Source organism: Parasteatoda tepidariorum, chromosome 4, assembly GCF_982258835.1.
Source record: "Parasteatoda tepidariorum strain Cologne lab strain chromosome 4, Ptep-v5.0, whole genome shotgun sequence".
NCBI lineage: Eukaryota > Metazoa > Arthropoda > Arachnida > Araneae > Theridiidae > Parasteatoda > Parasteatoda tepidariorum.
Window position 1 is genome coordinate 100,950,550 of NC_141758.1, and position 25,347 is coordinate 100,975,896.

Here is a 25,347-nt window from a genome sequence, read left to right on the forward strand (position 1 = left end):
TTAAAGAGTATTTTTTAGATAATTTTAATGAAAATAACTCATTAACGGAAAACACTCTACACAAAAAACTATTGTACATACAGCTGTCAAACTTTTTGAGCCGTTTCGTATAACCCTCTGAAGTGTTATGAACCTCAACTTAAATGATATCATGAAATTAAAAAAATTTATGGAGTGTTAAGTATATTTTTCCATTTTTTTTCACATTTTCTTCACATTATCTACTGCAAAATATCTCATAAAACAAAAAATAATACAGTTATCTGAATTCTGGAGGTCTGTTATATAACCACCAATACAAGAAACAATCTCTGAAAGTTTGAAGACAAATTTATAATAATTAGTTGAGTTATCTTGTTTTGCGTAGACAAAAAACAGCAAAATTTTCATTTTGAGAAAAACACAATTAAAGTTTATAATTACATTTTTTCTAAAAACTATGAATGTTTGTCAGTAGGAAGTTATTATATTTTATAGGGGGCACATTCCTTCACACATTTTCTTAGTTTTATTTAACGTAGCTATATTTTAACGTATTATTTAGCGATATTTTAAAGTATTTAGTGAATAACATCAAAAGTCTACTACTTATAAAGCATTTAACACAGGAACAATTTTTTATTAAACAACCATCTTACTGTATTTTCACACTTTAATATATGTATCTAAATATAGTTTTTAATCATAATTAGAAGTAAAAAATATTTTTTATAATATTTATAATCGCTCAAATCTAGAATTATCTTCTAAATGCAATTTGTTATCATAGCAAACCGGACAACATAATGAAGCTAATATCATCATCAGGATCTCAATATCAATTATTCGACTGCCACACAGATTGTTTTTATCCAAAGGCATCAGTTCTTTATTGACATCCATAGAAATCGATAATTTTGAAGAGCTTGAAATAATAGATTCATCTGCTTTACTCAATTTTGAATAAATGGTATAATCAACTTTACTCAAATCATCGCTTTTGGTGGCATGTTGATTACCGTAATATTTACGTTTCTTAGATCGAGAAGTATGTCCTTTACCGATTACAATAAATTTATCAAAATAAATAACAAATTTTTTTGAAAGAAATCAATAAATTTCTTCAAAACAAATCAAAATCAAGATATAGAAAGTACGCTTCAAATGTAAACAAACTATCAGAAAATATGCTAACTTTTCATGTTACCCACAAACAGTAACCACGAAACGTAAAATCTAATTAAAATATAACTCAGATTATTAGCTGTGAGTTTAAAAGCTTTTAAAAATTAAATATCTAAGAAAAATAAACACACAGATAGAAATGGAACCGAAACTATTACCTACTACCGGCTTCATTTTTGTAATTTCCGGTAAGTTGGACAGCTGTCATCTGTTACTAAAATAGCTATAACTAAAGTTCTGCTTGACGTGCATTCAAAAACAAAACAGTTTTGAAAACTAGAAAAATTGGGCATTATTATAAAGCAATAAAATAAAAAAGTGATTTTTTGTGAAAATCCTCTTTTTTAAGGTAGTCGGATACCTTAAAATGGTAAGTGTAATAATTATAAATAAATATAATAAACAATATGAATTATATTTATCATTATTCCCAAATATAACTACTTTTAAATTCAAATTAACATACTGGATAATAAAGATATTCGGTATAACATTAAATTTTTTTTTCATACACTTGTATCAAGTTTGTATTTATACAACATAACTTGTAAGTTCCTTATAAATATTAGTTATATGTTCCTTATATGTCAAAAATGCATAGTAATAAACTTTTAATTTTCTTAAGTATCAAAAAAAAAAATTTTTTTTTTTCAAAATATAAATATTTAAAAAAATTTTTTGCAAAATTTTTCTGCACATGCATTTGAATATAAATTTCTGAGATTTTAAATCTGTTATTTTACCTTAATTTTAATTAAAAAATATCTTAAAACCTGCTGATTACCTATAGTATAATTAAATTTCAATATAATGCATGGCAACTGTTGGTAGTTTTGAAGTTTATATATTTTTTTGGCAAACTTTAGTTTTTGACATTTTTGACGGGTTTTTGACGGTTTAAACCAGTATTATACCCTTGTCATGTCAAAAACCACTTTTTGACGTCAAAAACCCAACCCTGATGCTCTGTCACATCAACTACAATCACCAAGGCGCCAAATTGATTTTAAATGGGAATTTTTTTAAATAAAAGTAGAGGTTCGCTTGAGGGTGGTTACGCGTTATACCCTTCGAGTTGGTCCCTCTCTGTGATGTTTTTTTTTTAGTTTCTTGCAGCCACTGCACGGAACTTGCCAAAGCTTGGCAATTAATCCGCCACAGATCATGATACAGAATTCTCTCTGTTATTTTTATGACCCTCTAGCACCTTGGCAGTTATTTAAACTCATCTACTGATATAAAATCATGTTGAAATTGAGAGTTGAAATTTTATTATGCCCCCCCCCCCCTCCCATTTGAACAATCATACCACAATTGATGACAAGATTTCCTATAGAGCACCAAGATAATCGCTAAGTTTTGACAACTTCCAAGCATTGCCGGCTAGAAACTAAAATTTTAAAAAATCACAGATCAAAGTAAATTTCAAAGGTAACCACAAAACAAGCCACTGCCTATATACTTTTCATTAATTTTGTCCAACAATTCCCCAGGAGTAAAAGCTTGTAAATTTAAAATTAAAAAAAATATATATATATCCTAACGGCTTGCAATAACGTGGTTAGGGGTTATAAAAAGTGGAATTGTTGCCTAAATTAGGTGTTTTTTGACACAGGTACTAACATGGAATGCTTCCCCATTTTTATTTAGGTGTTTTTTGACACAGGTACTAACATGGAATGCTTCCCCATTTTTATAAAGACTTTTACAACATTCCATATAACCGAAGTGGAAATGCAATCCACAAAATGGAAGTGCAATTTGTTATTTATTTTGCTGTAGGTAAAATTTCATCACCTAAATACTATTGAAATAATATATTTCAAGCAGTAATTGACAGAATATCGGAGTAAAACCATATGGAAAGTACTTTGTTTAAGTTATTATAAATAATTACATAAATATATTCTTCTTTATAAATTTGCCATATATTTTTTCGGTAAAATTATATTACATTATGCTACGATTATAGTTTTAAATTTGCAAGTGCTTTAAGTTTAAAATATGTAGCTACACGTTATTCTAAGAAAAAATACTATGCATGATTATTATTTTTTCTAAAAGAAAAATTTTTTAAAAAATCTAGAGTTGCATTTAGTTTTTTCTCCCTAAAATGCAGTAGGACACATATATAATTTAGGTTTTTAAGTTATTAAAAGATTTCAGTCGACTATTGTTTTCAATTGATGCAAGATTAAAATACTCAATAAAATAAAACTTTGCTGAGTATTTATCATAGGTAAATGTAAATAAAAATAATCATAGAAAATGTAAATTAAATAACATGTCTTGATAGAAATATTAAATAAATTACATCTTCTGACCAGGCACAAAAATAAAACTATCCAATAAAAATAATAACATAGATATAATTATTTGAACATATATAGTCCAATTTAAATAGTAGTTGCTATAATCACCAATGAAATTTTACAGATAAAGTAACTAACATCTTGTAAAAAATTAGCATCAAGATTAAATTAACGAGAAAAAAAAATCGTTCATTCCTGCAAACGAAAAAAAAAAAAACTAAGTTACTCCATTGTAAATTTCACATAAAGGCTCGATATCACACTGACTCACTTCATATTTATGAAATGAATTGTCGTTCAGATCAGCTGATGGGGTTAACTGTCACACAAATCCACATAAATTAATCCAAGATAAATTAGAAAGAATCGCCACTAAACAACATCCGCATTGATGTCAGCCGAAATTAAAAAATATCACCACATCTGAAGTACTCACGCCAATTAATTCTCCGTAATCCATTAGTTTCCGCGGCTATCACGTTCATTTTTCTAAAAGTTCCATTTCACTTTAAACACAGGACACTTAAAATTAATTATAATAATTCGATGCGATCAAAATTGTATTACACACACACAAACTTTTTTCATTGGAGGTCGAAGTATTATAAGACAATCAACAGGTTAAAGAAATGTTTGGCGAAGCGTATCCTCGCCGCTCCATCGCCTATGCAGACAACACAAGTGTTCCGCACATCCGATGCATCCGAAATTGCTTCGGTCGCCGATTCATCAACACCCAATGTAGTGATTCGGTCATCATTGAAATGCTTCCTTTTGTTCTTTTTTTATTTTCTAGTTTCATATGTGACGTAAGCAATAAAGTTTTTTCCCTTTAAGTTGGAATATGCGCTCGGCAACAGGTTTCCGGTTCGTCCGGCCGCGCGGTTTTGGCGATCGCTCTTCGCGCAATCTCCGTTGATGATGTAGAATAAGGCGCGCATGATTTGCGGTGCGGCGGTTGCTTTTTCCAACTTTCTGCGATTTTTTTGTTCTCTGACGTTTTAAATGTAACAAATATTTTTTTTAAATTTACGTTACTTACTCTTTATCTGTTCCAATTTTTTGATATAAATAATTTTCAGGAAGAAAAAAAAAATTCAAAAAGAAATACCTAACTATAATTCGATCGTTTTTAATGTAACAAATATATTCTAACATGTTTTAGGGAGCTTACGTTTTATCAATTCCATTTTTTTAAGATAAATAATTTTCACGAAAAAAAGAAGAAATTTGTCAAAAAGAAAATACCTAACTCGAATTCGATGGTTTTTACTGTAACAAATATATTCTAACAATTTTTTAGGGAGCTTAAGTTTTATCTGTTCCAATTTTTTAATATAAATAATTTTCACGAAAAAAAAAATTTCAAAAAGAAAATGCCTAACTATAATTCGATCGCTTTTAATGTAACAAATATATTCTAACATTTTTTTAGGGAGCTTACGTTTTATCTGTTTAATTTTTTTATTACAAATAATTTTAATACACATAATTTTCACGAAAAAAAAGGTAGTTTTTCAAAACGAAATTACCTTACTCTAATTTGATCGTTTTTAATGTAACGAATATATTTTAAGTTTTTTTTTTTTTTGTTGGAGCTTCAAGTTTCATCTATTTTACTTTTTTTAATAAAAATATTTTTGCATAAAACAAAATTTTACAAAAAGAAACAATTTTATTTTAATTTTATCGTTTTTAATGTATCAAACATATTGTTATTATTTTTTATTCATTTTTGAGAAAACTTACGTTTTATCTCAATCACATTTTTATTAAAAATATTTCTCGCGAAAAAATATTTTCAAAAAAAAAATACCTTATTTTAATTCTATTGTTTTAATGCCACAAATATTCCTACACTTTTTTTTTTCGAGGGAGTTTACGCGCTTTATCCATTTTACATTTTTAATAAAAATATTTTTCATAAAGAAATAGTTTTTTTTCAATTCTACCGTTTTTAATGTAACAAACTTACTCTAATTTTTTTTTTTTTTTTTTTAGGAAACGCACGTTTTATTTTTTTTTATAAATGTATTTTAGAACTGGAACCAACCAGGCCACTTTAATTCGCCACTTTAATTCACCGTGCCGGAGTATTAGATAGATTATTATTTTATTTACAAATCACTGTCTCAAAAAAAAAAAAAGAAGAAGTCTGAGCACTTCATTAAAAAAAAAAGTGACTGAATAAACAGTACCGAAAAAAAGTACGGGAAAAAAATGAACTAATATATAGGTAGGTATTAATTTAAAGTTTACGAAAAAGTGCTTTCTCTACTTTTTTTATACAGTAACAATAGTTAAAAATATTTTTAAAGTTTTCCGATTTAAAATGCCTTATATTTAAAACTAACTATAAACATACTGTAACAATTACTATGTAACAAATAAACGTACTACATAAAAAATTGATTTGAACTGCTAAACAAATTTAAAGTTTTTCTGAATTTCGATGATTACACTTATTGTATATGTGATGCAACATAATAAGCAAATAAAACTTTTTTGCAATCATTTCATATTTTTAAAAATTGTATTAAATTGAAATCTTTTATTATTTATTTATTATATCTTATTTTTTTTAAATTATCAAAAGATTAACTTCTAAAATGTCCTGAGAGGCTGGTAAATTACAGAAAATGTTTGCAAGTGTTGATTTCAGATGTTGCATTCAGATCTAGCAGTGGATTGACCAAAGAAAATATCGGCATCACATTTCTAAAAAAATCGGCGTGTTTTTGGGGGTAGATGGAAAAAAAGGTCCCGGTAAAAAAGGTCCCTGGAAAAAAAAATACGGAAAAAAGGGTCCCTGGAAAAAAAGGTGCCGGAAAAAAAAGGTCCCGGTAAAAAAGGTACCTCCATAGGGAAAATCTGTAGGGATATTTCCCCTCTCACTTTCTGGGCAGCATGAATGCTTCTCGCAGTTTCAATGAATATTCTTTTTATCTGTAATAATTCAGATTAGATCATTGAGGTAAGGAGAAGGGTACTTATGGGCTGGTTGTATTACGCTTTTTTTTTTTTAATTTTATTTCATTTATTTATTCTTCTTTGATTATTTTTTAAAGCGGGAAGATACCATTTAAATTTTTCAATAATGTTTTGCTTTTTTTTGGTAATTTTTTTAAGTGAAAAATGTGTCATTTTCTATTTTAAATTCCTTTTTATTTCTTTAGAAAAAATAAGAAACTAAAGTTAAAAAACCATGCACGGAACAGCAAAAAGCGCTTCAATCTAATCTTCTCATTTCAAATATTTCCCCTACAGAATTTTCCCTACTCAGGTACCTTTTTTACCGGGACCTTTTTTTTACGGGGACCTTTTTTTCCATACCTTTTTTTTCCGGTACCTTTTTTTCCTGGAACCGTTTTTTGGGGCAGTATATATATATTCCAAACTACTTTTAAGAATACTTACAACAAAAGTAGACTTTTAATAATCTCGAAGCGAATACACAGTAAATATGCTAGTTAACCAAAGTAATTCAGTCGATTCTCAATTCACCATTTAAAAATTCTCTGTTTTGTTGATAGGAACAGACGATTTTCGTAATTAGTTGAGTTTCTTTTTCATAAAATGACTGAATTTCCAAAAAGTTTTAAACATTGAATCATAAGAGTAAGACCAGTGGTCGATAAAACTTTTTTTTTTTTTTTTTTTTTTTTTTTTTTTTTTTTTTTTTGCATTTCACAACAACTACTTTATTACAATTGTAGTTAATTATAACTATTTTTTTTCATGTAGTGACGACTATGTAATGTCAGAAATTACGTTAATTCCACTTTTTGAGTATTTTGCTATATCTCGCAATCTTTTTAAGCGAATTGAAAAGTTTTTGCTCGCAATTATAAAATTCGTTTATTCAAACATTATTCCAAGCAAATTATAATTATTAATAATTATTTTTATTAACGGCCGGAAAGATTTTAAATTGTAAAGCGTACGAATTTTTGCATCATTTTAAATAATGTAATTTTTAAATATCAAAATACAAAATTTGAACGAAATCGGTCTAACAGTTCCCGAGAAATCAAATTTTTTAAAAGGTCAGATATTTAAATTTCGTCTGATTTCGTTAAAATTCTGTAATAATTTTCTTCATATTTTGTTCTCAACATTTCATTATTTTTTACACAAAATATGTTGATTATATATATAGGAATTTAAAATATATGTACAAACATTTCAAATATCTCTCTATATTCTTAATATTTTTATATCGATTTGAAAAAACTATGACCATCTATCCTAGACTTACCCAAAAGTAAAAACATTTTAAAGAATACAAGATATATATATTTAAAACTTTCGCTTTATATTTTGAAGATGAATCGAATTTGCGTCTAATTCTTGGAAAGAAGTTTTTTCATTTCGATTCGAATGTCTAGTGTGTTAACATAAAATTGGACATAATAAACCTTACATTTCACAAAACATGTACAAACAAAAAAATCTATATTATATGCAAAGTTAAGCTGCGAGTTTTTTTTTAACGTAAAATGCTCCAGCAAAAATTGTGTAGCATTAAGTGGCACAACCATTTTCCGGTTTAAAAATTGATAGTTATAATATCCATAAATTGTCCAAGGATCAGTTTTTAATATAAGGCATTTTAAATCGGAAAATTTTTAAAATATTTTTAACTATTGTTACTGTATAAAAAAATAATAATTAAGAAGGAAAAAAAAAACAAATTAATAAGAAACCTAGAGTGGACAATATTAACGAATTTGCTGAAAATGTTTCCTAAGCATAGTTTTGAACATATCTAAAATTTGAACTTTTAATCCTCATACACTGACTTTTAATCTTCAGTTTTACTTTGCTATTTTAGTTTTGGGATATTTTTTTTTTCGTTTAATATTTTTAAATTTTTTATTTTTTTATTTTGTTTATTTCTGTTGGTATTTATTTCGTAATTTTATAACATTTTTTTTAAAATTTCTTAAAAGGTAAGAAAAATCATACACTTTTTCAATCATCATGCAGTTCATCATCATCATACAGTTGAATTTCAGTCATTTGATGGACCAAGATTATTAACGATTAATGCACCAAGATTTAATTAATAAGCACTGGAAAGTGGAACATCTACGATTATTAAAACTGTGTTTATTATTGCATTATTTTTATTTTATTATTTTTTTTATTAGCACCGGATAGTTGTAATGAATCAAGTCTCTTATGTGATCGATCAGAAGCCGACTTCATTCTGGAGGGTGATTCCTCATATTCCCCCTCCACCAAAGAATATATAGGGGAGAATATCCCCTATATACTCTTTGCCTCCACACCCCTCTTGTCTGCACCACTTCCATCCATTCTCTTTCGTTTCTAACTTTACATGGTGTTCGATTTGGAATAAATGATGCAAAACTTATCCCAAATATGGTAATTGCTCACAGTAATTTGCGAGTCGTATACAAAACATGAGAATTCTCTCATATTGAGCCGCGATGGCTCAGGGGATAGAGCGTTCGCCTTCCAATGCGACGAACCGGGTTCGAATCCCGATCGATACGAATATCGCATCCGGCTTGCACCGATCACAGTGCTGACGCGAAATATCCTCAGAGGTAGTAGACGTCCCTTTGCCGCCAGGCTAACCGTGGGAGGTTCCCGTGGTCTTCCTCTCCATGTAACGCAAATGCGGGTAAATACCATAAAAAAAGTCCTCCACGAAGGCAAATTTCTCCCAATACTTAATCCAGGAGTTCCCTTGTCTTCTGGATTGGGTTCAAAATCACAAGGCTACGGAGTTGAACATTAGTAGTCGTAAGCCCAAAAATGGGACGGCTGATCAACGACGGTCATGAAATAAAATAAAATATTCTCACTTTGACCAAAAGAAGCGGTCATTATTAATATTGACCTGTTATTATTAATTATAACCCGATTTATCACTTTTAGCGTAACAAATTCACCACTGTAACTAGTTTTTATGTCTGTACAGTGCGTTTTGTCTTTAAAATAAAATATGTTTCAATTTATTTTAATATGTTTTCATTCTTTTAACATTAAAACACAATTTCTTCTATTTTATCTACTTAAAACAATTTTTATCAAATAAGATCTTTCAATTCTGTATTTCATTTTCAACGAACGTTTTAACTTAATGGCAGTGATCTTAAATCAAAGCTCGAGTTCTTTTTAAAAACCTTTTTGATACCTTTAGTACTGTTGTGCCTGCCGTAATTATATTCTGAGTTACAAACATCCTATATTTTCCATGCGAATTTGTTTCCTTTTATTAGCTTTGCACCCCTACTGAAGATGCGACATCAATATCTCTTCTGATTGTTACTGTTTATTTTCTTTGTAATGTTTGTTTGCATTTAGTTTATTTCTAAGTAGCACTGTTTTTTGGATTTCATATTTAATATTCTACCTATTTGTTAAAAGTCTAATCTGAAATTTTGAATATGTTTGCTCATGTGATTGAACTGTTACGCTTACTTCGAACTTTCGGAGTGCCCCCGGATGCCCCCGATTTTCTCTCATGTTGTAGTATTGTGGTATGTTCAGTTTCATACAGAAAAAATATTTATTTAATAAATAAATAAATTGAAAAAATAAAAAAAAAACGTCCTGATTGGATCAGAGAAGGAAAAATTATAATTTTAGGATCAAGGCAAAATAACTATTTCTATTCATGATGTGAATAGTCGGTTATTATTAATACAAAGCGCCCAATATTAATAATAACCAAATAAACCATTTAAAGTGAGTAATTTAAGCGAATTTATCACATTAACAGGTTATTATTAATAATAACCGTTGAAGTTTGGTCAATGTCATTCTTTCGCGTTTTTATTTCTCACTTTGACCAAATGAAGCGGTTATTATTATTTTTGACCGGATAACCGTTTAATCACATTGACCAAACTTCATTGGATATTATAAGTAAGTATAAAGGTGGGCAATTCCACGGAAGTGGCAACTTTTAAGTGAAATTTTTTTTTTATGAATTGCATATTTTAATTTTAAAAATATGTTCAAAAATAGCCAAAGTCTACATATTGCCGTTTCATTTTTGATAATTTTAAATTTTTTGAATCTGGCAGCATTCTAAGGCAATCACATGGCTGACAAGTGAATTGTTCACATTTGTGCTCAAATTGTTTTCTTGAAAAATACTAATAAAATAAATTAAATGTATCTTTCTTTTGCAATATTTTGATAAAAATATGCATATAGAACAAAATTTAAACATTTGAAACATTATCATTTTAAGTTTAATATATGAAATAAAAGTAACTTCTTTTACGTCATTCCGTCACGTGTCTTAATAATGCATAAATTTCCTGAGAACGAAGATAAGATGTGACATTGGCAAGTTAGATATAAAACCTCTTCAGAGACAACCTAATTTTCAAACTGTTGAAATTTTTACTAATTCTTACATAAATATTAATCCTGTTTATCTGTTACATTCTGTTTATCATTTACATATTAATAAAACATTTTTTAAATGAAGGCTTTCTTCTACTAAACTTTTTGTCATTCCGTCACGGTCATTCCGTCACAGCAAATAGATGTTAATAACTGCTAGCCAACCTGAGGTTAATTTTCCAAATTCACATTTTACATTGCTTACACATTATACTAAAAGTATAAAATAGTTCAGAAAAATAATAGCTGCAAAATTCGCAGAAACTACCAGTTCTAAGCGGCATGCCAAAAGCTTGGTTGCCAAAATGTCATTCCGTCACGCAAATAAAAAGTTCGTAAAATTAAAAGTAAAAAAGATAGAAAATCCTGTTTTTTTAGTTTATGAAGCGCATTATGCCAATAATAATGATATGCATGAGAAAAAAATTTTTTTACTTGAAATTAGATACATAGAAACTTCAATTAATTGTTATTTTGCAAGTCAAAATGTCATTCCGTCACATATGGAATTGCCCAGGGAATAATTTATAATGTTTTTCAATTTGACCAAAGTTTTTCAATTTGACCGGTTAATATTATTAATAACCAGATTTAACACTTTAACCATAACACATGTTCAAAGAGGCACACTCATGTCCCAATACTATATAAACCGTTTAATCACATCGACCAAACGTCATTGGTTATTATTAATAATATTCGGTTAAAATGAATATTCTCATTTGAGCCGCGATGGCTCAGGGAATAGAGCGCTCGCCTTCCAACGAGGTGAACCGGGGTTCGATCCCGGTGATGGCTGGTCGATACGATTTCCGCATCCGGCTTGCACCGACCACAGTGCTGACGTGAAATATCCTCAGTGGTAGACGGATCATGCATTAGAGTACCCTTGTCGCCAGGCTAACCGTGGGAGGTTCCCGTGGTCTTCCTCTCCATGTAACGCAAATGCGGGTAAGTTCCAGCAAAAAAGTCCTCCACGAAGGCAAATCTAGGAGTTCCCTTGTCTTCTGGATTGGGTTCAAAATCACAAGGCTACGGAGTTGAACATTAGTAGTCGTAAACCCAAAAATTGGGTCGGCTGATCAACGACGGTCATAAAATAAAATAAAATATTCTCACTTTGACCAAAAGAAGCTGTCATTATTAATATTGACCTGTTATTATTAATTATAACCCGATTTATCACTTTTACCGTAACAAATTCACCACTGTAACTAGTTTTTATGTCTGTACAGTGCGTTTTGTCTTTAAAATAAAATATGTTTCAATTTATTTTAATATGTTTTCATTTTTTTAACATTAAAGCACAATTTCTTCTATTTTATCTACTTAAAAATTTTTTTATCAAATAAGGTCTTTCAATTCTGTATTTCATTTTCAACGAACGTTTTAACTTAATGGCAGTGATCTTAAATCAAAGCTCGAGTTCTTTTTAAAAACTTCCCATCTAATAGAGGCGAGGAACAAATTCGAAATGACACAAAATCCGTGCTCAAAATATTAATTTGTTCTTTGCGTTTTTTCGTTAGAATGTGTTTCAACGGATTTTCATATCAGTCAAATCTTAGTCCGTGAATTTATTTTATCTCATTACAAAAGAGTAGCGGGGATTACATTTTGCCGCATTACTTTTTAACATCCGCTAACAGCAAAAGTGGTTCAGATTTTATATATATTTTGGAGTAGTTTCTGTTTCTGCAGTCGGAAGTGTACACGTCAGGAGTTTTATGGCGTTTTAGCTTTAACCGGAACTTCCTCGGGCGATGTCATAATTGCGGGAAAAATTAGCTTTTGTTGGAAGTGACAAGGAAATATTTATACACAATACTATAAATCGATAGTTTACATTCAATTTTATTAATAACATGGAGAGTTATATACATAGCCCTAAATAGAAAGAATCGTTTGCTGAAATATATATAATAGAATAGAAAGAATCGTTTGCAACGTGCAAAATAAAAGGAATCGTTTGAAAAGCGCAAAAAGAATCGTTTACTGAAATATATATAATAGAATAGAAAGAATCGTTTGCAACTTGCAAAATAGAAAGAATCGTTTTCTCCAGATCGATTTGGTTCAGAATTTGTATTTTGTCATTAGAAATTACTTACTTTTTTTTCTTCAGAGAGATGAAATAATTTCTGTGACTTAAAATTCGAATTTCTTTCGTCCATTATTAAATAAAATAATAACAAAAAGAAATATTTATTAAAAATTATTAAATTAAATTCGGATATAATAATTGAGTGCAAAAGTCTTTGATATGCTCAGAAATTATTTTCCAGAGATTGCGACTATTCCCATCAATAATTTGGGAGGCAGAAATCCAAATACGTGGAAAAAAAAGTATGTTAATTAAGAAAAATTGCTTTAATTTAAAAAAAATATCGTCTGCTCTAATTATTTAGCATCCTTTAAAGATATCCCTAAAATCATTATGATTAAGCCTTAATACGCAAAAATTCTATATGAAAATTATGCATGATATTTCTAGATCCTGGATAAACATATTATAACTGAGTGTAAAAGTCTTTGATTTGCTTAAAAATTATTTTCCAGATTGCGGCTATACTCATAATTTGGGAGTCAGAAATCCAAATACAGTCGTCCCCAATCGCATATCGTATAATCGAATAACCCGCTTATACGAATAAAATTGTAGTCGCTTAATTGCATAAAGAAGAGGAACTGGAATGAAATTAGTTTTTACTTATTTTTAACAAAAGTTTCACCAGCTGGAATGAAACTGCCGTTTTTCAGTTAAGAAGATATAAGAAGACATTTGGTCACTTCAATAGCACTTTCCTATTCATTTGTTGCTCTAAACAGGTGTTAATGGTTTAAGCATTAATCAAATGCTGTTGTCTGTTATACCTTAGAATAAATGAAGGGGGTTTTGCCACTATTCACTAGCGCACCCAGAAGGTACAGAGTGATTTATTTTGCGGTAAAGACTTCGAAGTCCCCTTCATGGTGCGTTATTTGTTTTGATAAGCTGAAGTTAAAAAAAACCTGCTTTCACACTATACAGGGTTCTTTACTAGTACTTAGTACTCTAAAGTAGAATAATCAATGATAAGTAATTACTTCAGAGAATTACTCTTGGGTTGGTTCAATGATGAGTACGAAAAGAAATGATTTGAGTTTATCCATTCTACTGATTATTATTAATTGTAATTAATGATAATCGATGATTATATAATGATAAATTAAACTATATGTATAAAAATAAATTTCTGTTTGTCCCTATAAGGCATCTAAATCATCTGACCTAGAGAGACGAAATTTGGCATACTGATAGTTCGAATCTCGAGGAAAGTCATTGAAAGACTTTAGAAAGATGGAAATTTTTCATTGTGGCTTAGATATCACCATTTACAAAAATTAAACTACGTACAATTCTGTTTTTTTCTTCCTTTTTAAAAAAAAAAAATAGTGCGTGGAGTCCCTCCGCGCGGAAAAAGTTAAAACTTCGCAATCTGCGACGTTAACAGTAGAAGAATCAGCAGTCCTAGAAGGATCACTAGTTCTATTCAACGACTCTTTTTCCTGCTCCGGCTCTGTAATCACGGTAATATTGTGCATTTTTCCCTCATGGACCTCTTGAACCAGTGGAAGTGCTCGTGGTTGCCTCATCGTTTCGCCCTGGAAAATGTATTTGTATTAATAATGTATGTGAATGCGTCATAATGTAATTTCAGAAGAGAAAACCTAACAATCAATTGATATTCACAAGAGACGTACCTTGACATAACCTTAAATCCGTCGCATTGTTCGTAGGATTGTTTTCACTCATTTTTTACAATTGTTATCCACTAAATTTGAAAATAAAAAATACTACCCTATTAAATTATCTGTGTATCAAAACAAACTAAAAAATATTTATAGAAAAGCATTACTTTTATTATTTTTATGCTAGTGAGAACCAAAACAATAATGAGGGAAATGAGGGAAAACTGGATCCTACCACCTGATTTCCCGGCCAATAAAAAATGTAGCATTAAATGTTTAACGCAACCTTGTTGGAAGTCGCATAAGAAGTATAACTTCAAAAATAAAAAAGATTGTATTAGTGGTGTTTGCTATGTTAAAGGTTTCTGGAGTTAATTGCACGTTCTTTAACATTTAATTATTTAATTTCTTACTCGTTACGTCGGATAAACTCGGTGATTAACATGAACGTGGTAGCGATTCAAATTAACACTACGGGAACCAAATTTTCGACCTCCTGCTCAAACTATTGGAACCATATTTTCTATTTTCCAGATTACAGCTCCCTCTTTTTTTTTTTTTTTTTGAGGGTGAAGAATCCACATCAGACGAAAGAAGGCAGATTTATTCAGAGAAAGTCCGTTTTTGTGTGATTTTAAAACTTAGAATATCGTCTGCATAAATAATTAGCATGTATAAATAAAATAACTGCACTAAGTAATTAGCACTAAAAAATTCATGTATACCTGCCCTCGGTAAATGAAAATCCGATCAACAAATCAAATGCTACTCATAGTGTTCACCTTTTTTTGCGCATTATACTTTGTTTTATTGATTTTTTTGTGGGGGCGAAATGCTTAACTGTTTTAGAAAAAGAAGAAATTAAAAAAAAGTTTGAATCGAATGGCATTCATCAAAAATGCATGACATTAAGCAAGTTACCTATTTCCAAATTCATAAATTAAAATATTGTAATAATGAGTAAACTATACTTAAAAAATATAAAATTTTCTGTTGAGGGCAATAATGGATTAGAATACGCTGCCCTACATAACGAAAATAAAAAAGTTATTGAATATTTTGCACCTTAGCATGATAAAGTAAAAACGAAAGACTCGGGAAATAAAAAAAATTGTCGTTAAATGTAATCGCATGCGAAATCCAAATTCAAGGTTGCAACAAAAACTTAACATAAAAAAAAACCTATGTGAATCACATATTTTAATTACATATTGCAATGTTTTATTTTCTCCTTTTTTTTTAAGAATTTCTAATACTTCGACTTTTTTCTTTTTTCGTATCAAATTTTTTTTATCGACAATTTAATCAACTGAACGAAAAGAACGCTTTTGAGAAAAGAAAAAAAAATCCAAAATAAGCTTCTTTTTTTTAAAACACAATTCTTTAATTTAAATTATTTCTGAAACCACTCAGGTACTCTTATGACGATATTCAAACCTTCTAAAACTCTTTTTCCATCGTCTGGGAATGGGATCATCAGCTGACCAGTATAGTTCCCATTCCCTGTTTTTCTGAAAGTTGCACCAGATGTCGATAATTTTACGACAATAAACTATTAATGAACTAGTCGATAATAAACAATCTCAAAATGACACGGAGACATGTTTCCCAATAATTATGGGTCAGAATAACTTAAATAATTTTACGCAATTGTTTATGTACTGTGCACAGTGGCGTAGCGAATGAAAAAAAAAATTGGGGGGGGGGGGGGAGTCAAAATTGCTCAACTCAAATTCTCTTTAAAACCACTTAATGGTCAATTAAAAAAAAAAAAAAACTGGAGTTTTAAATTTTTTTTCATATTTATGTTAAATTAGTAATTTTTTTATAATTCATTATAAAGAATATATTACTATTGTTAATAAAAAATACCTGGTTTAAAACTCCCGTAGCAGTAAAGAGTAAACGACGTAAATATTTAGTATTCTCAATAAATCCAAAATCATTTTTATTTGAAGAATTAAAGTTAAATGGGGGGAAACAAGAAATGCTGCATACAAAATCAAATTTATACAGCAGTTCTGCTGACGCCCATCAATCCAATAAAATGCGGAACAAAATTTTCCATCGTTAAAAAATATATATATATATATATATATATATATATATATATATATATATATATATATATATATATATATATACAGTCAAACCCCGCTATAGTGAACACGGTTTATAATGAACTCTCGGATATAGTGAACAAAATGCTCTGTCCCGTGCCTTGCTATGCACGTATAATGTTATTTTTTGTGGATATAGTGAACCAAAAAAATGAGGAAGTTGGATATAATGAACTTTTTTCTGTGTTCGACTGATTTTATTTCGCATTTTTTTGTAGTAATTTTGAAATTTCTACTGCAAAATAAATACATATACCGACTTTTAAAAACTTCTATAGAGGGGAATGTAGCGATAAGCATTTTTCCTTGTTTGCTTCTTTTATCTCACTTTCCCATTCTTAAACAAACCAAGCAAATGTTTCCAACCCAGGCCTGTAAGGTGTCAGTGAGATCAATATGCATTTTCTGTCAGAGGGAATGAGTAATTATTCATTATTGGTCAAAGGGTTGGACACTAATATGCGTTGATAAGGCCCTCATTTCAACTCCTTTTTGCTCTCAGTTCAGTTACAAAAATCCCGCGAACAAGTGTCTCAAACTTAACTATGGCGAGCAGTAAACGTAAAACGTTCTCCATTGATGATAAAATGGGCATAATCAGAAAAATTGAAAATGGATGCAATTAAGCTGATATTTGCAGGGAATATAAACTATCTAAGTCTGCAGTTTGTAACATGAAAAAAATTTAAATGGCAGAAGAAAGTTGAGAAAAGCAGATCACATGGATGTTGAAGAAGCATTACTGAAGTGGTTCACCAATCGAATAAGCCGCAATCTTCCAGTATCTGGATAAATGTCGATGAATTTGCCAAGCGATTTTATGAGATTACTTTTATGTGCTCGAATGGCAGGTTAGACAGGTCTAAAAAGCGAAATAACAGAAATTCAGGAAAAATTATCTGAGAGTCGGGAAGTGTTTCCATATCTGTTGTTGAAGATTGCTCATCAGCTAAAGATTACTAATTTTTTTTTTGTACGCAAGACGAAGAGTAATGAAAAATAACACATTTTTTGCGACTACATAATATTTTTCAGCCATTTATTTCAATAATGTGAAATAAAAGAGAGGAGTTTGGTTAAGTTGCCTGAGTAATGGATATAGTGAACTCCCGGTTATAGTGAACCAAAATTTCGGTCCCTTGAAGGTTCACTATAACGGGGTTTGACTGTATATATATATATATATATATATATATATATATATATATATATATATATATATATATATATATATATATATATATATATATATATATATATGTAGTGTGAAGGAATATCGGCTAGCTCAAATTAATTGTAAATTAGGACAAAAGTGACTAAAAGTACACTTAATAGAGAATTTTAATTAATAACCACAGATACAGACATAAATTACATTTGAACAAAAGTAAAAGAAAGAATTAAAATTTAAGAAAACTCGGGGAAAGGGTAAAAGTCGTGTTTAAGGTTTCATATCCGAACTTGAACTGAGTCTCGGTGGTGGGGACATAGGTGGCACCACAGGGAATTGGTTTGTTGCTCCAGATAAACTACCCGTTACATATATATATAATATAAACCTAGGTAGAAGAAAAAATGTTCAAGGTCCGAAGGAAACGAAATATATTGATTTAACTATTAATTCGTCAACTTTTGTTTCTAATGCAGCTTTGACAGAAAAAAAGCGAAAAGGAATTCGTCCGCAAGTAAAATATTATTTTCAGTTGACCTCCTTGCTATTCAAAAAAAAAAAAAAAAAAAAAAAAAACTAAAGCCGATCGAAAAAAATCAATAGAGTTTATCTGCCGATAGTCCGAATAAAGTATTCCTCTATAACTATAGAGGGGCACACTGCCCTACCCCCGTTCACAACGCCCCTGATTGCACGGTATTTTTGTAAATGTTTTCGTTTATTTCTGATACTAACCCATGCTTCGAAAGTCATAAAAAAGAGCAAAATAAATAAATGTTCGCTAAAAGAATATATTGCACTATATTTATACACTGTACCAAACAAAACGTAGAATTTTGCCCGTTAAACCCGAAATCTTGCAAAACGCTGGTTCATAATTAAAAGGTTCACTGTTTCAAACCAGTTTTTAATGTATGTTTAGGAGTATATCTTCAGACATATATATATATATATATACAATATAAGAGCAACAACCCCGATATTTTGGTGGATTTATTAGTCAAGAAAACAGGAATAATGAGAACATGTTGTGCACAAGATTTTACTTAGATCGTGAAGCCGAAGTCACATCCCTGCTCTCCCGGCTGGAGAGGGGGGGGGGGGACAAAGTTCCAGTCAGATCCGACGGAGTTTAGTTGGTAAACATTATACACCAAAAAGCCACGCAAAAACCTTGCTCCTCTGTTTTATACGATAATTAAAATGTGTGAAGAGGGCAGTCAAATGTATTTCTTGTATTCCTACGCCTCATCGCAAATCATTTAATACTCATAGAAAATCGTTTAATCTTTCCTTATATGGAAGTGAAAGATCTTAAAATAACTTCTCTTTTGAAATATAAATCTAATTATTATTCATTAGCATGTTTTTAGCCTTGAAGTCCCAAAATAGAATTTCTACCCTTATCCTTTACCAAAGATATTTTATAAAAACGAAAGAGTTTTAATGCTTTTATTAATACAAAAGTATTTATAATTTTTGTATTTTATATATATATATATATATATATATATATATATATATATATATATATATATCCCTTCTTATTACACCACTAATCAATATTTTGGAGGGGGGGGGGAAATTCTATTTCATTTTATTCATTACAATTTATTTTATGGATCGCACTAACCAAATTTTAATTTTTATGGTTTTGAGTATTTTTTTTTTTTTTTTTAACATTTGTCAAACATTTGGTAAACTAATCTAGTACTTAAGAACGGATTTCAAAAATATTTAAAAATTGATTACTGCATAAAATACAACTTAATGAATGAAGTAAAAAAAAATGCCGAAAAATATAAATTAGTTATTTAATAAGAAATCTATAATTAAATACCTAATTAAAATACCTAATTAGTTATTATACCTAATTATAAATACATAATTAAATACCTAAAATTAATAATTATAATCAACAATTATAATTAATTGTGAAGTGCTGTGCTTTGTTTTTTTTTGCATGGAATCACAAGAAATTAACCGTTACTGCTATTTCTTACTTAGATCTCTTATTTTTTATTGATAAGTTTAAGTACTTCAAGAAACGCATGCAACCCAAAATTTCGAAGAATTAACAGGGTTTTTTTAAATTTATTTTTTATTCAAAACTTGCAGACTAATTTAAAGTTCTTCTAAGCATTAACTTTAAATGCAATGCATATTTATAATTTTTTTCTTCTTTCATTGTATATAAAGCAAATTATTTGTTTTATTCGTTGTTTCTCCCGCTAACTAGTTTTTATTTTCATGCTTAGCAAAACATTCTGTATTGTGTTTTTGAGTAGCTTTTTTTGTTTGATTAAGTGTGTTTAATTAGTTTCCAAAATCTTGCAGCAGCATATCTTGTTGAAGCTTTACATTTAAGTTTATTAAAAAGAAACTTAATTGCTTTTTTTTCCTTCTCCCTCTTGATTCGTAGGATTTCGAAATTAATCGTTTGATTAAACTGCTGAGCAAATTGGTAGGTAGTTAATTTTTTTTTTAGGAGTTCGTTAAAATTCTTACTAACAAATAAAAAAATTATTAATTAACTCCACTTGCTTTCGGTAATTGTAAGAATTTTTTTTTTTATTTCTCCCTTCTTATTTCTGAAAAACTTATCGGATTAAATGAATGAAGAATGGCATATTTGCATAACAAGCATGTTTTCTCTCAATGTTTACTTAGATTAGGACGTTAAACAACTTAAATGATCAAAAAAAATTTTAAAAAATATTTAATTGAAAATTGCTTAAAAATTTAACTAATTTACATCATATGTATTTATATTTTTTTTTCAAGAATCATTCTTTTGCTTATTAAAAATTAGAACAAGTAATTAGAAAAATAATAATTTTTTACCACTTAGGAGGATTTTCTTCAGGTCTATCATACCGTTATAATTAACAAAAGGACAGAACTGTTTATTTTCTACTTATTTTTTTCAGGGGGGGGGGGAGGGCATGAGACTTCTGAACAAAACTTAGATACTTTCATGACACCGATTTCAAATCTGCAACCAGTTTCTCTTTCTAAGCTACAGTTTTTTTTTAAAAGTGACATTTTTAATCTATTTTTTGTTGAAATGTACAAGTTTAAAAACGTTCTATATAACAGGTATGATTACGTAATTGTTGTTGTTGCCTAGGCCAGTGTTTCCCAAAGTGTGGCACGTGTACCCTCAGGGGTACGGAAACAGCTTAGCGGGGGTAAGCGTTCTTATACGAAATATCTTGCAACAAAGGAAAATTTCAAATTTTTTTTTATTTAAAAACAAAACTAGCCATGAAAATTTACGCTTACTTATTTTTCTATTGGTTTTTGTTTGCAGAGTTAACAGTTAATAATTAGTGGTGTCAACCGCCAGCTGTGATTTTTAACTTTTGTGCAATTCTTTTATAGTAAAAAATACTTTCATTTTTTCTTATTTTATTAGTAGTACACAGCGTTATGAAAAATTTAGAAAGCGTACACAAAACTAATAAGTTTGGGAAACACTGCCTTACTAGGGGTGAGATTGTTCTTGTTTTCCAGTGGTGCCATCAATGGCCAAAAATTTGACTTCTGCCACACCCGTTTATAGTTTGGATCTATTCACTCATCTACAGACCGTAATTTCGACCTGAAACAGAGAACGATCACTCTCCGATTCAGTATCCCCCAGAGGTATAATTTGTTATGGAAACATAGAGGACTTTGTGACCCGATAGATTTAACGTGAACCAGCCACCATTTACTACACGGGGAGTCTTCGGCGGGTTGGATTCCAACTCTCTCAACTCACGAACGTCAGTCCAGCCCCCTGCCAACCAAGCTATCCTGGCCTTACATAACTGTTTTGACACACTTTTACGTGAGTTTGGGTGCATCATCAGGATTAAAATTGCATGTAGACCCAACTCCGGAAATGTCATCATACGCCGCCAGGGACGCTTCCCTATTAAGAACTGTTTCTTCGTCTGCTACTGAACAGTTAATAATAATAATAATAATTATGTGCCCTAACTCCCCTAGAAGTTTGTCGGCACTTTAACTTGACCCTCTGTTGACCCTCTGTCGGAACTTTAAACTTGACCCTCAAATTTTGAACATTTTGACAAAAAAATAAAAAATAGTCTAAAAATGTCATTGAAAAAAAATCTGTAGCTTTAGGAGCAAAACTTAATTTCAGACTTGAAATCCCTTTACCCGAATTAGGCAAGATCAAGAATTCGTATAAATGCAACAAGAAATTTGTTACTCAATATAATGATTAAAATAATTGTACTATTTATATTTTATCTTTGTTCCATCTACGCCTCCATAAAATTTAATTGAATGAAGAGTTTAATAAAATCTAATTTTTACATCATACTGAATTGCGTGATATTATATGTCAGATCCAGTAGTTGAAAGAAATTGATCAAATAAGCCCTTAATAGTTTTTGAAGTTATACTTCTTATGCGACTTCCAACAAGGTTGCGTTAAACGTTTAACGCTACATTTTTATTGGCCGGGAAATCGCGTGGTAGGATCCAGTTTTCCCTCATTCATTTCCATATTGTTTCGGTTCTCACTAGCATAAAAATAATAAAAGTATTGTTTTTCTATAAATATTTTTTTAGTTTGATTTGATACACATACAATTTAATAGGGTAGTATTTTTTATTTTCAAATTTAGTGGATAACAATTGTAAAAAATGAGTGAAAACAATCCCACGGACAATGCGACGGATTTAAGGTTATGTCAAGGTACGTCTCTTGGGAATATCAATTGATTGTTAGGTTTTCTCTTTTGAAATTACATTATGACGCATTCACATACATTATTAATACAAATACATTTTCCATGGCGAGACGATGAGGCAACCACAAGCACTTCCACTGGTTCAAGAGGTCCACGAGGGAAAAATGCACAACATTACCGTTATTACAGAGCACGGAAGCGAGCGGAGCAGGAAAAAGAGTCGTTGAATAGAACTAGTGATCCTTCTACGACTGCTGATTCTTCTACAATTAACGTCGGAGGTTACGAAGTTCAACTTCTTCCGCGCGGGAGGGACTCCAAGCACTATTTTTTTTTCTTTCTTTATTTTCAGTTTTCTTACCTTTATTATAAGGAAAATTGCATAAAAAATTTGTAAATACATATTTTTTAAAAAAATTTATTGATTAAAAATTTTATCTCTCAAGGGCTATTTGCTGATTTCGTTCAAATTTCGTATTTTGTCACTAAAAATTAATTAGTTTAGAATTAAGCAAACAATTTTCTTACCTTACAATTCAAAGTTTTGCCAACATTTATTAAATAAATATTTATAAAATAAAAATATTAATTAAATAAAAACAAACAATTGTTTATGTTTTTAACAGATTCAGCGGAATAGTTCTTGCAAAATGAAAATTTAAACAGACGACTTTATTAAGATTTCATTGCTCATGAATTAATTATTCGGTCGAATTTGCACCGATTTAGTTCGTTTTGTGACTTAAAGTAACATACTTAAAAATTAAACAAACATTTGTTTACCTTACAATTTATAAAATTTCCATCATAATTAAATAAATGATGAAGAACAATAAATGATTATAAATTATAGAATTGCTTCAAAGAATGGCGATTTTTGAAATTTAGGGCAATTTATCAAAAAGTTCCGAAATATTCGCCAAACGAGAAATTAACATTGGGTCACAATAATTTTCGATCTCTCTATAGGAACAGACATTTCTTATTGTGATTAACACCCACATCTTGATGGTCAATAATCCAAATCTTTCGGGAAAAAATGGTGGGTTTATTCAGAGAAAGTGCGTTTTTGTGTCGGATTTCATTACTTAATTATTAGTTAGCAGCAATTATTTTGCAACGTTAAAGTAGTCACTAAGTTTGAGGAAATCTACTCATTAAAACAAACAGCATTCAGAATACTTAATAAATTGCGTCTTTTACTTTGCTAAATTTACCGAAAGCTATTAACTTTAACAACCTAATTAAAAGCAACTGTTTAGAGATAAATATTAAAACTAGATGAAGTGAATTTTTTTACACTCATTTCTTTTTAAAAAAGTTATTCAAGTAAACTTCATAACTGAGTCGTAGTAACACAGAGTGGTAGAGTATTGGACTCCGAACCTCCGGTTTGAATCTCGATCCCGCTAAGTAACACCGAGTACACGATATAAGTGCTAGTCCTGTGGTCGGTCGGATCTTGAGAATTCATTCCCCTTCAGATCTATGTCTAATTTCAGGAAGTGACTTAGCGAACGAGTAGTCTGTCATCTATGAGGGGGTCTCCTAAGTACTTTCACCATAGCGGTGCTCTTTTGTCCAACGAAAGGCGCCTCTTCCTGACTTAATTCACAATACCAAAGGCTGTCGAGCTTGACTCTTTATATATGATAAAACAGGCTTTCATAACAATTAGGATTCGATTCAAGATTTTTTTTTAAACGTCAATTTCAGATAGGACAGTAATAAAAATTCTGACTGTCCGAGTTCCTGTTCAAAATTATTAATTCAAAATTATTAGTTAATATTTCAAATTATTAGTTCAAAATTATTAGTTAATATTTCAAATTATTAGTTCAAAATTATTTTTCAAGCATTTTCTTTTTGAGTAAATTATATTAGGTCTAAAATAAATAATAAATACTAAAAAATTAAACCCAGCGGCGCGACAGCACATAGAGGGCCAAGGCCTACTGTGCCCATCTCAGTTCTCTGGGGTGCAGAAGCAGATGTTCCGGTTAGGTGGTCAGCCGAACGCGAAACCCTCAGTGTTTAGTTCCCAAGCACGCTTGGCACTCATTTATCGACCCACTGAAGGGATGAAAGGCTGAGTCAACCTTGCCCGGCCAGAGAATCGAACCAGGGACCTGTGGCACGACAGCGCTACCGCTCAGCCACCGGGCGTCTAAATAATAAATATTAAGTCTAAAACTTATCTATATTATATAAAACGCTAATACGTACGTATGTATGTATGTATGTATCAATAAAACCAATGATATTTCTTTTCTCGCGCTGGCAACAGTTTTCATTTTTAATTGATTGGATTCGGCGTGCAAGAGCACGTACCAGATAACAATAACCAGAGTGAGCATTATCAGGTTGTTCAATTCAGATTTATGCACTAAAAACATGATAATATTTAATTTAAACTCAATTGGGTATAATATGAAAAAAACACAACTACTTCGATTTAGTAGGAACAACATATGACGCAATGCTAAACGAATGGAATTTGGTTGTTGTTTATTTAGTTATTGTTATTAGTAGTTGTTGTTATTTGTTTTAGTTGTTGTTGTTTATTTAGTTGTATTTAGTTTCAATAACTTTTCTTTATAATGCAATAAAATCTGGCGAGCAGCTATTTAAACGATCGAACACTTCGTTTGTTTACTTGTGGCTTGAAGTTAGGCTCGCAGAAAATGCAGTTCATGGGTTAAATTTAGTAGGAACAACACAACCTGTGACGTCGGCTATATTATACC

At 30.1% G+C, this 25,347-nt stretch overlaps 1 protein-coding gene across 7 annotated transcripts in view; it reads right to left on the minus strand.

Annotated features, from left to right (window-relative positions):
- The window catches only part of LOC107443134 (uncharacterized), a 317,712-nt gene that overhangs the window by 64,705 nt on the left and 227,660 nt on the right, over window positions 1–25,347 (minus strand). Inside the window, exon 1 of one of the 7 annotated variants that reach the window (XM_043051986.3) lies at window positions 3,913–4,396. The exons of 3 other annotated variants lie outside the window; for them this stretch is intronic. The gene's annotated coding sequence lies outside the window, so the exon portion shown is untranslated. Of the gene's footprint in view, window positions 1–3,747; window positions 4,397–25,347 lie in introns of those variants that run through there. 3 more of the 7 variants (XM_043051987.3, XM_087161828.1, XM_043051984.3) reach the window with 3 other exon arrangements.